The following is a 15446-nucleotide window of genomic DNA, read 5'->3' on the forward strand; positions in this document are numbered from 1 at the left end:
CTCCTGAGAAGTTTGAGAACCACTGTTCTACAAGAATACAAGTTGGACTGCAAAGTTGTCACTATACATAGTCATACTCCTCAAATTGCAGGGGTAGCCATCACTAGCTGGTGCTGTAACACACAGGTCGTCACCCAAATGTTTATGTTCAGATGGAGTTCCCAGTGCTAGCTGTGGCAAATAAAGTGACAGGTGTTCATGGGGTCAGATTCTCTGCTTGTGTCATGAGCCGGCAATCACTGCTCATATGTATGATACAATATTGGATGGCACCTATTGTCATCCATATTATGTTATGAGTTGGTTTGAATGGTACTTTGCCAGCAGGTTGGCTTCACGTGCATGTGCCATGAGTGTACATGTCCTGCCCACTCTCCTTGTACTGGGGCTTAATCCCCTTGCGCCTTTTTAATTAAATTGGCATGTGAGTCATCAGAAAAGCCCCTCTACACGCAGTTCAAATATGACTGTTAGCCTAATGCAGTGGTTCTCACACATTTAGCACCGGGGCCCACTTTTTAGAATGAGAATCTGTCGGGGCCCACCAGAAGTGATGTCATGACTGGAAGTGACATCATCCAACAGGAAAATTTTTAACAATCCTAGGCTACAATCCTACCCACACTTACCCAGGAGTAAGTTCCATTGACTATCATTGTTAAAAGCATATATGTAGTGCCTGTTAAAAGTAAAGATCTGTAACGTGTTCCCAAATTCAGTCACATACCATGGTAGCATCAAGTCGAATATGTTAAAAATAAAATATTGAAATGAATGGGGATCCACCTGAAATTGGCTCGCGACTCACTTAGTGGGTCCCGACCCGCAGTTTGAGAAACACTGGCCTAATGCAGACAGACAGACTACCTTTATTAGGCATAAAACTTGACAGTTGCCTAAGCAACTTACACAAAATGTTGCATTCCAGCAGGTCATCAGAACAGAAATAAATATAGATTCAGATAAAATTTCCTTCCATTTTACGTTTAGTTAAAATCTCATATAAAAAGTCCACCATTGGTTTTTTCATTTTCTCATTTGTAAGTAATATCTGTAATTTCAATTCATCATGACAATTGGAGTGATTGACAAAAAATGAGTCCAAATACATAGATCTAGACACCTTGTAAAGCGGGCAGTGGAGCACTGTGTGGATCAGACTCCCTGGATCCCAACTTACAAGAGCATGTCAGTCGCTGTTGTGTAATTTTATTAAATTTCAAATCCAGTTCCCAGGAAGGGAAAGCATCTGGCGAGCATAAAAGCATGGTGAGATAAAGGATTATCTAAAATATATACAAATCTAGAACACTGGCCAGTAGAAGGAAAAATCTGAAAATGCAAAGATGAGTGGGTTTTATTTGCCTCAGCAAGGGGTCCCTGGTATTCAATGTCTTTCAATCTAGAGATTATGATCTTTCTGGCCAGCGTCAAAGAGTCATTACCCACCAGGTCCTCCAGTATACCAACTGATTGTAGCTTACTGAAAAGGCAAATATAGCCAGAGTAAATCCAAGAATCAGAAAGCAAATCCTGAATCAGTGAGTTATTCCACCTATTAAAACAAATACTTAACCAAAAACTAATGAATCTACACCGAGCTGTACATTCAAGTCTTTGTTGTCCTGCTTCTAAACAAAGTGTGGTGTATGGGACACAATGGGGTAAACCAAAAATCTTATAAAGAAAAATTGAAAGTACTCTTTCTATTTCTTTATTAAAAACAGCAATCCAAATTGGTATCCCATAGAATAATTGGGCCACAACTTTGGCTTTAAAGATACGCGGGGCTGCAGGGATGTAGGAATTTCCCCTTGCGTAGGAAAAGGGTAAAATGCCCTGTAAGGATAATCTAGCAGATTTGAGAGAGGTTCTGTGCTGCGGAACCCAGGCTAGACTATGATGAAAGGTCAAACCCAGATATTTGAAGGTTTTGACCTGTTGAATAGTCTTGCTGTTAACGACCCAAGAGCACTATTTCCATCAGCTTTCAAAGACTAAAATTTTAATTTCGAGTAATTTAGCTGTAGAACATTGAGAAATATTGGATACACCTAGAAATCAAGCGCCTTAGCCCAACTCGCATTCGCGAGAGTAACGCCATGTCATCAGCGTAAAGTAAAAGGAAAATAGGCCGTTGATTGAATCTTGGGCAGTGGGAATCAGTCTCTAGCAAAAAAAGGGGCAAGGTCATTAATGAATAAATTAAATAAAGAGGGGGCAAGGATGCAGCCTTGCTTGACCCCCTTATTAGCTGGAAAAGGATCTGTTAAGTCACCCTCAGAGTTCATCCTAACCTGGCATGAGGTGTTTGAATAAAGCTTCCAGATATTATCCAGATATTTTTGGATATCTGGATATGCTTTATCCAGATATTTTTCGGCTAAGTGGGCTAGGACTAAACAATGGTCTAACCCAGATTTGCCAGCCTGGAAGCCTGCTTGCTCATCCCCAAGGATATCATTATCTGTCATCCAAGAGGTCAATCTGTTCAATAACAGAGAGCCATATAATTTCCCAGGTAGGGAAAGGAGGCTTATAGGGCGATAATCTGAGGGTAAATTCCTATCCCCTTTTTTGAAAATTGGCACAATTTAATTTAATTTAATTTAAAGACTGCGTCCATTTTGATGGCATACGGCCGGTTTTATCAATCCAATTGAATAGTTTGACTAAGTGACAAGCCCACCAGTGAGGCGCTGCCTTGAACTGGCCTAATGCATTGGTTCTCAAATTGTGAACCATGGCTCCCCAGGTAGCAGTGGAAACCAGCCAGGGGAGCCGCAGGGTCTTTGTGTAGAATGCGCTGCCCTATACAATGTATAGGCTTGTAGCTCTAATGGGGAGCCACAGCCAATGACCCTGTAAGTCAAAAAAGCCATCAGTCGAAAATGTTTGGGAATGACTGGCCTAAAGTGTACCTCCTGATTTGAGAATATAAAGCCCACCTTGTTACTCAACCTTTTTTTCTGATCTCTGCCTTGGAAGGATGTTCCAAGTTAGTGCTGCAGACTAGACTTTTAACTTGCAAACCATAGATTTAAAGAAAAATGGGCATTGTTTTTTGTTTTTGTGCTTCCTTTGTTTTAAGCAGCCTTTTGTGTATAAATCTATCTTGCATCCTTCAGAGGCTCATTACAGTCTGCATGAAGACTTCCTGCACAGCACCTTTTACTAAAGGTACAAAGATGTCTTTGATGTCTCCCCACTCTTCCCCCCATCTATCCTGATGACAAATTCTGTAGGAGTCAAACACTTGCTGTGTGACATGCCTAGTTACCATTTGGTTGATCCTAAGGAAAGCATTACCCAACTATGGATTGTGGATTTCTTCAGGACACACAAGGCTACCCTGAAAGGCCACCTTGATTTTGTCCTTGAAAGTAGTATTGGTGAAGCACTGTCCAAATCAACCCCAATATGAGAGCAAGTTTCGTCTTCTGTTGAGAAGATTTGGTCCACGATACTTGGGAAAATCCAAGCTTTGATCTCACTGAGCTAGTAGCCTGAGTTGAGGCTGCAGCCCTTTAGCTTGAAGGTGGGAGCTGACATGACAGAATGGTCCTCCATACAAAAAATTTCCTTCACATTAAAAGAAGGAATAGAAATAATGGAGAAGTAGTCTATCCTAACTTTCTCCCTGACGTGCTCATCTACTTGTAGAGAAGCTTTTGGTGCAGAGGAACATTTGGCCATGTGAGGCCCCACCTGCAGTTTGAAGTCATGCAGTCCAGACTGAGGTTTACCATGTTAGTAAAAATGAGGCACTAACCATGTGTGGAAATCAAAATTAAAACTTAAACTTTACCTCTTTAGGGGAGTTTTGTTCATGAATCAAGTTCCAGCTTCTGTTTCTTAGCTCTTTAAGAGGAAAGGTCTCAGGTGAGATTACAAACCACCTAAGAAAAGGAGCTGCGTCACATATTCCGTCTTGGCGTGGGTGATAGCAACACCCCAAGAACGGCTCAGGAGACAATCTCCAGGAAGCAAGCTGTCTTGGTACAGCTTTGGATTTTTCCCAAGTGTTTGGCTCACAATGGATGGAGGATTAAGCATCTCTAAGATTTGAAACTGTGAATCTGCCCAGGGATAGGGAAAGGGATTTAAGAACAATATGTGGCTGGCTGCTTTCCAGCAGAGGATATACATAATAGCAAGCAGTATCATTTAATGGAGAATACAGGGGGGAAAACCTACACATTCTTTCTCCATCCCTCCTTCCCCATATAGATAAAATATGACTGTATTTTCTCTCACTCAACCGTTTACTTGCAGTGCTTTCGTTGACGTGGTCTTCATTTTAATGTCCTGCATTACAGACTTCACAATTTTCACTTCTCTCTCCCCATACCCAAACCTATTCCTGTTTAAGTGACATTACTTATTGTTCATATGATCCTGATATGGACCTGCCATAAATTACAAAAACTCTCCAACCGTTTTCACCAGGGTACCATTAATTGTTACAAAATGTGGTTTGCTTAATGCACTGACGTTAAACAAAGCCAGATGTAGCTAAGTAGTGAATATCCAGATAAAGCTATGATTTAACACAGAAACTATGCATGGATTAAGGTGTGTGTGTGTGTGTGTGTGTGTGTGTGTGTGTGTGTGTGTGTGTGTGTGAGTGAGTGAGTGAGTGAGTGAGTGAGTGAGTGAGAGAGGGGGGGGGACACCATTGGAAGATACAGTCCACAACCTCTTCTTTCTCTGCAGATCAATTCTCTGTATTCATTTACTATAAAGCAGATTTAAATATTGTATTTATTGTTATGTTGGGAATGTCCTCAGGAGTCATTGAAGGGTAGAAAGAGGTTATATAATGTTATTAATGAAATCAATACAATAAATTAATCACTGTACGATTGTTTATTTGTATTCAGTGCAATGACAGAGTTCAATACAATTTCAATGTACAGAAATTAAGAGTTCTCCTTTCAAAGACAATTTAAGGATTTTGTTACCATTAACACATTGATTTGATGGCCTGTTGTCAGCGGCACAATCAGGGGCAGTTATACCATTGTCACGACAGAAATAGAGCCCTCCTCAGCATGCTGGTTTCCCCTTTCAGACATGCACTAACAGTAGCATGTTTTCCCTTCCTATAATATCTCCACTTTTCAGGCTCTCTTCATAATTGCCTTCTTCATTGGGAAGATGAGGTTGATGATATATCTGTCTCTTAATGGAGTGAAGGTGGCCTTCTCATTAGGGAAGATTAACTCATAGGTCATATTATGTTAAATTGATTAAAGGAGGTGCTGGCTGCGTGCATAATAATACAGGAGTAATAAGGGGTTGAGAAGGGGCGCCTTTGCCATGCCTATCCAATTCCAACATGAGATTTCATCTACACTCACTCAGCCTGCTGCCTTTGAGGCTGCAAAAATAAAGGAGCGGCTGTTAGATGTACATCTTGTCAAACGACTAAAAAGACAAGCAGTGTCTTAACTTAAAACGCTAACACGTCCTGCACTTGGGGGCCCATTCATGACAGTGGATTTTGCTCCACTTATGTGTAGATCACTTTGGGTGCACCGATGTGCTGATTGTCAGAAGCTTTGTAGCAGGCAGCCCAATCCTGAGCTCCCATGGCATGCAGCTTTGGCAGCACCAAAAACGGCCACCATCGGATCCTGTGTATCTCAGGCTGCCGCAGGTGGCACCACAGGAGAAGGAGACTTTTGTAAGGGAAGTAGCCCTGCAATGGGGCTACTCAATTCACCACTGACTAAAAGGTCAGTGGTGAGGTAAAGGCGTTTGTGTAGGGCGCTGAGCCCTACCCGGACAGACAGGATCCGTTGCTCCACCGGACCCGCCTCCCTCCCTCTCTGCTCCCTCCCCGCAGCATGCCTCTACTATGCCCTCCACCTGCCTCCCCCCTCCCCGGAAAGCCTCCTCCCCACCTACCCCCACCCCCACTTACCGTACCATGGCTTGGCGGTCCATGTGACTGCCAAGTGACAGAGGCCGGGTGTCCGCCCAGTGCTAGCTCAGCGCCGGCTAGCGCTAGGCCAGCACAGGCGCTCACCCAGCGGTAAGCTGGTGTGTCGAGTCCAGGATTGGGCTCTGAGTGGGGATTTGGATCTTCCAGGTTTAATTCAGACCCCTGAACCACATACCAACCTGGCGAACTGTAAGCAAACTGAAGAAATTACGAAGATTACATTGAAAATTGAATAATTCCCCCCCCCATAAAATCAATGTAAAATCATATAACTTGCTGAACCAATCAGAAGATGCCAGACCCCACTGTTAAAACACCTTCCACACCAGCCCCCATCCTTCACAAACATGCACAGGCACTTTCCCCACATGTTTTCAGTAGAAGTGAACAGCAGCAAGAAGAGTGGAAGGGAGGGGATTTTTTTTGGGAGTCATTAGAAAAAGTGGTGAGGCAGCTCACATAGCCTAAAGGGAGTGAGGTTTGTGTAGGATTCCCTCCTCCCCTTTGTCTCTCAGCACATGCTGGCCATAAAGGGAAAGGCATACTGGCTCTTGGAATCTTTTCCCTTTGCTGCAGCCATAGGAAACAGGGAACAAGCCAGTGAATTTCTCAAACGAAAAGATTGTTTTGCCTTGAAGAGATTGCCTCTCCTTTGACATGATCTGTTTTGAACTACCAGCCCCCCATCCACTCCTGAATCTGAATTTGGAGAACTTCAGTGACATCCCTATTTAGCATTGAGCCCAAGATCACCTCTCTTCTGGTCGGGTCCATGACCAACTTCTCTAAGGTGGTTTGATCAGGCGTTTGGAAATATGGCTTCCTTGTTGTGATGAAACCTGCATTTGCCCAGTTTTTCTGAGTTCAACTGAAGGCACACATTTTTATAAAACGTTCTCCTTGGCCTGCTTGCCTGATTTCTTTCTCCATTTCAGGATCGCCCTTCAGCATTTTGATGGGGGGGAGGGGGGGAATAGTGTTCCCCCAGGTCTAAATTACTTGTTTAGTAGTTTAATAAATTACTTGTAATTACTAAATTACTTATTATCACCCACAGTGACACCACGGATGAGTCTACTCTCTTGGGTTTTTTAGTTTATTGGACTCCATGCCCACTTTGATATACAGAGCTACACCCCCTCCCTGTCCTGACTGTAGTATTTGTGCCCATAGATGCCTGCGTGTTACAGGTTCTCTGCACCAGGTTTCTGATCTGTCCAACATGTTTATGCCCTTGCTTACTACCAAGGATTCTAACTTCTCTGTTTTGGCCCGGAGATCTCCAGCAATTAGCTCCTCAATTGCAGCTCAGGGCCAAACTGCCTATTATGTTAAATGTGCCTCATGCCCTCAAAAGCAAGCCCATTGTGTTCAGTAAGACTTAGGGCTAAATCCTATCCAGTTTTCCAGTGCCGGTGCAGCTATGCCAATGGGGTGTGCACTGCATCCTGTGGTGGGCAGGTAGTCACAGAGGCCTCCTCAAGATATGGGAACATTTGTTCCCTTACCTCAGGGCTGCATTGCGGCTGCGCTGGTGCTGGAAAGTTGTATAGGATTTGGCCCTTAGGTTGTAATACTATCTTATTCACCTGAAGCAAACACTTCTCCTTATTGCCCCCTCTCTACAGGTTCTCTTTGCATCAACCTGAGCTTCCCTCTGGGTCAAACCGTGGTTGTGTGGGGCAGATCTGGACTGGGACCACAATGGGCATTTAAGCCCCATTCCTCCCACACCATTGTCCCAATTCAGATCACACACACCCCTGGGGGCTTCTATTTAATAAATAAAGGCAAAGCACATTGGGACAACAATGCGTTTAATGTTGCTTCTCTGGCATAGGGGAGATGGTGAATGGGGGAAGTCACCCTGGGCATAGAAATGATAAGTTATGGCAGTGGCTTGAAGAGCTTGGCAAGGACATTGTTAAAGGTCAGATTTGATGGAGCTGTCAAAGCGTCAGATAAATATGACAATGCCTTTGCATATCATTGGCTCCCAAAGCAGAACGAGAAGGGTGAGGGTAAGAAAGCTGCAAAGCAACAATGATGGAATTGTGCCAGCCAGCCAAGGCCTTCTAGAAGAGCTCTCCTTCACCTCCTTTCTCCCCTGGGGTCTTGCTTGTTTCTGTGCATATTCTATCATTGCTCCCCAGTGACGACATGCACCTAAATGCACCAGGGGAAATGGCTGCTGCCGAGCCTCTGCTGATGTAAACAAACCAAAAGGTCAGAAACGCAACTGGTGGCAGCAGCCCACAAAGGCTCGGGCATCCCAGAGAACTTTGGGCTGTATAGTTGCAGGGGAGGCAATGAAGTAAGGGGAGAAAAAAAATCATGTATGCAGATGGGGAGGGCGGCTGGAAGTAACTGAACACATCATTTAAAGGAAATAAAGGGGGGGGGAAGGAACTAGCAACTGATTTAAATGTCTCGGATCCCTGCTGAGACTCATTTCCTAAACCAGGATATGTTGTCTGCCATTTCATCTTTTTTTTCATTTCTACTTCCTTGGCTGGTTTCCAACAGCTGGTTTCAACTCAGTTTTTTCTTGGCATTGCTTCAATGTACGCTTTACTTATTGTTTAGAATCCATGATGTCATGCGCTGGTGTCCCCTGAAGTCAGATACATCCAGATTTCTGATTTTCAGAGCATGTTGCTAACACTTAGGACGCCACCCGGGATGTCGTGAAACGTATTCTGCAGTTCCATTCAAAGAGCCTCTTCTTGACTCCTGCAGCTTTCAACTTGCATGCTCAGAATCTGAAGTAAACTAGGAAATGGTAAAGTAGGTGGTGCGTTCCTTTTTGTTCTGTGACAACATGGGGGGAAAAAGTGCTCTGAACCAGTAAGGATGGAGGGTGCTTGGGAATGAACTTCTTTCTCTGAAGAATTTAAGGGGCAATCTACAACTTTGGCAGCAAATGAGGGGCTGAAACCTTTAGCAGCTGCTTCTCTGCTACTTATTGCATGGTCAGTGTTACTGGCAGTGCTTTTAAAAACACATAAAACATATTCATATGGGGGAAACAATCATGTGCAGGAAAGTAGCATAGCTGGGAGGGGTGGGGGTGATTGTGCCCCCATATCATCATATCACTGGCTGTACCTGCACGGTCAACCCCTTGTCTGTGCAATGCTCAGCCATAGCCCCAGAAACGGATCCATTTGGAGCTGTACAAGGGTGGGGGGGAGAGCTGAGTTTGCAGTGTTTGCAAACTCCACTGTCACCCTTCTCCCCCCCCCTCCCAGCGCAGATGGCAAAAAACCACCACTCCACTGCGGTGGGTCAATAGTCTCCCCGGGCCCTGGCTTAGCTACACCATAGGTGTAGGGACCCTGTGTAATGGCCAATGGTTCAGTATAATGTGGTGGTAAAAGGAAAACAACTGTTACCCTGCACATGCCTGATCTTGTCTGATCTTGGAAGCTAAGCAGGGTCAGGCCTGGTTAGTACTTGGATGGGAGACCGCCTGGGAATACTGGGTGCTGTAGGCTTATACCATAGTCTTTTGAGACTGAAGGTTGCCAACCAACCAAAAGGAAAACAGAGATGAGGGTAAGGATGCATAAATGTTTATTATAGTGCTGAAAAACAAAAAAAGGAGGTTCACACTGGACCTATGATTTAGGCCGTGCATTGCCCAAACTAGTGAAGGGGGAGAGAGGAGAGGGATACTGGTGGCACCAGCATGCACTAGGATCCCATCCCCTCTTTTTGAACCTGCCACATAAGATAACTTACCACTACAGCCATTGAGATGGAACGGGGTGGGGAAAGAAGCAATGTGACGGAGTCTGGAGGCTGTGGGGTATGTTTTGCCACACACTGAACTCTGAGTTGCTGATCTTTCCAGCAGTTCCATGTTTCTTAAGATTGGTTATTCCACTCCTCTGTTTTCATTATTGATTATAATATTTATAGACCACTTTCCTCTGAATAAGGTCTTCAAACAGCTTACAATAAACACTGTAAAAAATATTAAAGGCAATAATTCAAAAAGGTCTGGCTCCCAGAGGTCTGTTCTCTAAACTAGTGTTTCCTAAAGCCCTGATAGCTCAGGCAGTGACACTTCTTTTTGAGTTAAAAAGGTGCGGGGGGGGGTGTGTGTGTGTGCACTCATCATTTCCATCTGTTATAAAGCACTGACAAAACAATTATTGGGTACTTCTCCCCCATTTTAAAGTTCTCAAATACATTCTAGACCAAAGCATTACTAATACTTCTTTTTGAAAGCTTCCGTGATGTTCTGATTCTGCCTTCACAGTTTACAATGACCACATTGCAACCATGCAGCAGAAGTACCAGCTCTCTGAGGAGGTGATGCATTCTGTCTGAAGAGCAGCAGGATCAGGGAAAGAACACGTAAAGAAGCAGGAAGTGACCTTCCCCAAGGATGAGTCATTCTGACATGCCTCGACATTGGGTGTCATTGAATCAGCCAAGAAGTGTTCTTGAAACTGTCTATCCATTCCTCGGTGAAAGCCCCCATTTTGTGCTAATCCCAGAGACCTGCCAGTAGTAATTCATTCCTGGCTGCTGGATTCTTTATATGGCTTTAGCCAGAAGAGACCTGAACAATAAGGTATGAGAGAGGTTTTTAGCAGGCAGAAAGTTTCCCTGTGTCATAACAGAAGGGAGAGGCGCAGCGCTAGAGGCAGATACAATGCTGGACCTCCTCTGGAGGACTCTGTGCTGTATCATGCAAAACAGAATGCCCCTAATTTAGGATTTAATAGCTCCAAACCTCTGGTGGGTTGAGAGAAGGATATTAATTCTGCCACAATATTGGATTAGAGTGGAGGCAGTGGCAATTTGTTTTACCTGTTGTATTGATTTAACTCTAGCAGATAATGGCCTGACATGAAACAGTGGAAATGAAAAGGAACCCAGCTAAGCCTGCAATTCCCTTACGCTTCAGCAGACTCTCTGCATGGGTTACTTGCAAGCCAGGGCCAACTTTTCTGTTACCATGCAGCAGGGTCACTGCCTCTGCAGACCACTAGCCTCTGCAAGGGATAATGGTAAGAAGCCGGCCACATGCATCACGCCTGCAACTGTTAGCAGGAACCCAAGCAAAACCACAGATGGCTGTACTTAGAGAAGTTGTTCTGGGGGAGATGCCTGGAGCAGAAGCCATTTCACATCACATGGTGAGAGTGTGACAGTTCAAGAAAGTTCCTTTGTTGCACGCTCCAATCTCCTATCTGTAGTTCTGAGAAAGATGGCAGCAGCAAATTTGACAGTGAAAGAGGAGATGGTGGTGGACATTCCCCATAATGGCACTGCTCATTTCTGCAACTGGTGGTTCAGGGTATGAGAACTGACTACATTTCCCTTCTCTTTGGCAAAAGTACTCTTGCCTTTCCGTCCAGTCCTGTTTCCATTCCCTCCTAATTCAGGTCTGTGACTCCATCTGCAGCTGTGCAGCACATTACCTCACCATGGTTCCTGTTTGGACACGCTTGCTGACCAGAGTGTGCTTACTGCAGAGGGCAGAACTGAACAGCAGTGACAGCAGGGGTTGGCAAGGTTGGGCATGGGGTAGGAATCCAAGCCTAGTAGAGCCTACCTGGCCAACACTTGAACATTCAGTACTGGTAGCCATGCTCAATGTGACAGCAGAAGGAGAGTAGAGGGCACCAAGAGGACCAAGTGCAGGGCTTTGCCTCAGGGTTTCCAGCAACCTGGCACTGATTCCACAGCCCTCTCCAACCAAGGCCTGGAGAGAGTAGCTATTAATCCTATTGATACTTGGCTAAATAGTGTACTTCTGTTTGTCCCTCATGCATTGGCTGTACCAGTTAGACACAATGTCTGAAGAACACTCGTGTTAGATATCTAACTCCAGGGCAGATTTTGAGGGAAGTTGTATTAATGGTAGTGAGGAGGGAAGACTTTCAGAGAGTATTTACTTGGTTAAAATTCTCCCTCCCCTCATGCAGTTGAGAAATAATTTGAGGTGGGTGGGTAGGTTGCACATGAATCATTGCAAAGGAGATACCTGTTTTGTGCAAGGTGCATGTCAGTAAAGGTTTCTCAAAAATTATCTATGTGGCTAAAATACTTTGGAGGTTGATAAAAGTATAAGTTTCACCAGCTTAGCCTCACCTCTGTGACTCAAGTTCTGAGGAAGGTCAATCGATTGTCAATTAAATTGCTTTTACATAGCAATGGCTGCTCTCACATAGCACCCACCTCCAGACCTATGCAATCTGTAAATCCAGACCACCGTGGAAACACAGCTGGAACGGGAAATGCAAGAAAGTGTTTTAAAAGGCAGATTTTGTGTTGTCGAAGAACATAATTAGTAAGAGACAAAAAAGTTTACATACCAAACAAGGTAGAACAAATATTTTACAACTGAAGTTAAGAAAAGATTTCTGAGCGGTTCAACCAGTGTCATCTAGGGATTCCTCAGATTTGCATATTGTCAGGGTTAAATCCTTTTTTCATTCAATAGATCACAGTTCAGTCAAAGGGCTAAGAAGGATATAACATTTCAACAGCCTTCACTGCAGGTACTTCATAGTGTGATTCCCAACTTCACAACTTGTCTTATACATATACGGTACTAGGGTGTTTGTGTCCTGAACGGGTGTGTCCTTGTCAAATTTACCCCTGCTAATTGGATAAGAGGCACTTTTTCAAGTGGGTGCTCCTCTTTTTAGCAGGGGGAGAGTAACTGGCCCACCTCACCCCAGCAGTGTCTTTTCTAGTGGCTGTCTGCTGGTGTTCTTTTTGCATCTTTTTAGATTGTGAGCCCTTTTGGGACAGGGAGCCATTAGTTGTTTGATTTTTCTCTGTAAACCGCTTTGTGAACTTTTAGTTGAAAAGCGGTATATAAATACTGTTAATAATTAATAATAATAAATGTGTCCTGGTCAAATGTGTCCCAGTCATTGGCATACCTGGACATTTGCATCTGTTTTTTTTCTTTACATCCTAGTTATTTGCATCCCACTGTTACTGGACAACAAACAAAATACAACTGGACATCAAACCTCATGTTATATATCCTAAGCCTCTTACCCCAGCCCTAGCCCTAACCCTAACTTTGTGTTATTTTTTTTTAAAGTACATCTAATATAAATATACATTTATTGGGACACAAATGTCCAGGATGCAAAAAGAAGGAACACAAATGTGCAATACTAGGATGCAGTTGTCCAGGAAGCAGTGGTTCTGTCACTCACACATACACACCAACAAGGAACGCTGGTTCATCCACCAGTTTTGCCTCTCCCCCCATGCTTTCAGCAGGTTGTCTTTCCAAAAACATTTTAATGTAAGTGTGTGACAGCCCAACCCTGAGCTGCCTGGTGCCCAGAGCTGCAATGACACAAAAAATGGCTGCCATTGCTTCCTGAGTTCCTCAGCAAAGGGAACTTTCTCCTGAGTAGGTAAGGCGAGTAGCCCTACAACAGGGCTACTCATTTCTATGGCAACCCAAGGGTTGGCACAGAATTAAGAGCTTCCGTGTGAGGTGGGTGGTTCAACATGGAGGCTCAGGATCTGCTGGATCAAAGCTCCACTGGTTCTGCCTCCCTTCCTGACACACCTCTTCCCCACTCTCTCCCCACCCACCCTCTGCCTCCCCCCACCCCAGAACTCCTCCTCCCCACCTCCCCCCACACCCCACCTACCTCTCTGCTGCCTGCCTGCACCAGTGCTCCACCTGCGCTAGCTCAGCGCCGAGCTAGTACTGGTGCTCCACCGGCGCTGAGGACTGCAAATGTGCCTTATGGTATGTTTACAACAGTGTGCGCCAGCAGTGAGCCAGCATGCACTGCATAGGATTGGGCCCTCAGTCTTTCACCTTATCAAAAACAGTTTTAAAAAACAGTCACCAAACTATTCCAGGGATGACATAAGTGCTAACTAATCCAGAGTCGGGGAATGAAAATGATATGTTTGCACTGAATGTGGTGCTGTCAAGTCTCCCCCACTTCTTAAAATGCTGCACCAACAGCTGTAACACCATATCTGACATCCACAGCGTGGATGCTTTGGTGTTTCCTTACTCACTTTAATGCACCAATGAGCTTGATCCTGTTAAACAACGTCTTCATATAGTTGCTGTTCTATAAATAGAACGGTAAGTTTGTTAAAGCAGATTTGGCACAGGCAAAACCGCTGAGGCAAGAGTATTCCATCATTTGGAATGAATGATACTGTATTTGTATTGCATATGGTTATTGGGTAGAACCACATGTTCTAGTGAAAAGAAATACCTCAACAAGCATGGGAAACATTTTGTAAACACCAAACAAAAAACACCAGTTATGAGAAACAATGTGATTGCTATAACTTCATGTCTGAAGATAATGTAGCTGTATGTCAACACATGCAGAGTTGGCACCAAACCTCCAGAATAAGCCAATGTCGAACATCCCAGTCCTAACTAAATTCCGACATGACGATGCAGCAGTGCCAATGTGGGGATTTTTGGCTGCTGGAGCTCTCTTTGGGGTAAGGGGACATTTCTCCCCTTGCCTTGGGGTAAGCCCCAGCAGCTGCAATGGCTCAACTTGGATCTGTGCCAGCAATATCGCTGGCACAAGTCTGTACTGATCCATGTAGGTGGAACAGACCCAGGAAGGGAGTCAGGATTCAGCATGTGCTGCCTCTGCCACCGAACCGACCCCCCTCCTGGACCTGGTCTATCCACCCCTGCCCCCCGCCCTCTCTCTACCCCCCACCCTCCCTCTGCCCCATTTCACCACCTGCGCCATGCTTACCTGCTCTGGCAGGCCTCTGTTGCTCCGCCAGCACATGAGGGAAGGCTGTGGCCTTCCCACTGGTCTGCCGGCTCCTTGCATTCCCACAAAGCACTTAATGGCACTTTTGCAGCTGCCTGTGCCAGGGGAATGCATGTTCCGCTGGAGCAGGCCTTGGATAGGATTGGGCCATCAGTTCTTTAGTCAGGACTTGATGGCATTACTGTCCTCCCTGGAATCCCATTTGTTACTGCAGCTTCTGTTGATTCACCTTCTTGTAAACAGGGTGGGGAAAAATCAAGTGAAAAGCATGCTTTTCCTTTTGCAGGCTCACAAGCCAGGCTTTCAGGAGGATGCCTTTTTCAACATCATGTCATGGAGTGGCTAATGCCAGATGGGACAGGTTTCCCAGTGGCCGTTCCGTATCTCTTCCACAGGTGAGCTCTGCCTTACATGCCATTCTGCTTTCTCTCCCTTTTGCTGAACCATTGCTCCTGCTTTGTTTTGACATGTATCATGCTAGGAGTGGTGGGAATAGGTGCGCACAGAAGCAGAGCTGGGGGGGGGTGGAGTGGTAAGAATGGCACTCTCACAACTTGCCATATAAGCACCCCTCCCCCTTGGCGTCGGAGCCATTCGAAGCAATGGTGGCAAAGTACCATCGCTGCCCTGAATGGCTCTGACACTGAAGGGGAGGGGTGCTTACACAGCAAGTTTTGGAGCATGCTGTACTTACCACTCCACACCCCCCCAGTTCTGCTTCTGGGTGCACATGT

General features: G+C 45.0%; 1 protein-coding gene across 1 annotated transcript in view; it reads left to right on the top strand.

The window, feature by feature from the left end:
* Nucleotides 1–13736, top strand: part of RPS24 (ribosomal protein S24) — a 321586-nt gene extending 307850 nt beyond the window's left edge. Inside the window, exon 6 of the mRNA XM_066620082.1 lies at nucleotides 13726–13736. The gene's annotated coding sequence lies outside the window, so the exon portion shown is untranslated. The remainder of the gene's footprint in view (nucleotides 1–13725) is intronic.
* The last annotated feature ends 1710 nt before the right edge of the window (nucleotides 13737–15446 follow it).

Source organism: Tiliqua scincoides, chromosome 3, assembly GCF_035046505.1.
Source record: "Tiliqua scincoides isolate rTilSci1 chromosome 3, rTilSci1.hap2, whole genome shotgun sequence".
In the NCBI taxonomy this organism is placed as follows: Eukaryota; Metazoa; Chordata; class Lepidosauria; order Squamata; family Scincidae; genus Tiliqua; species Tiliqua scincoides.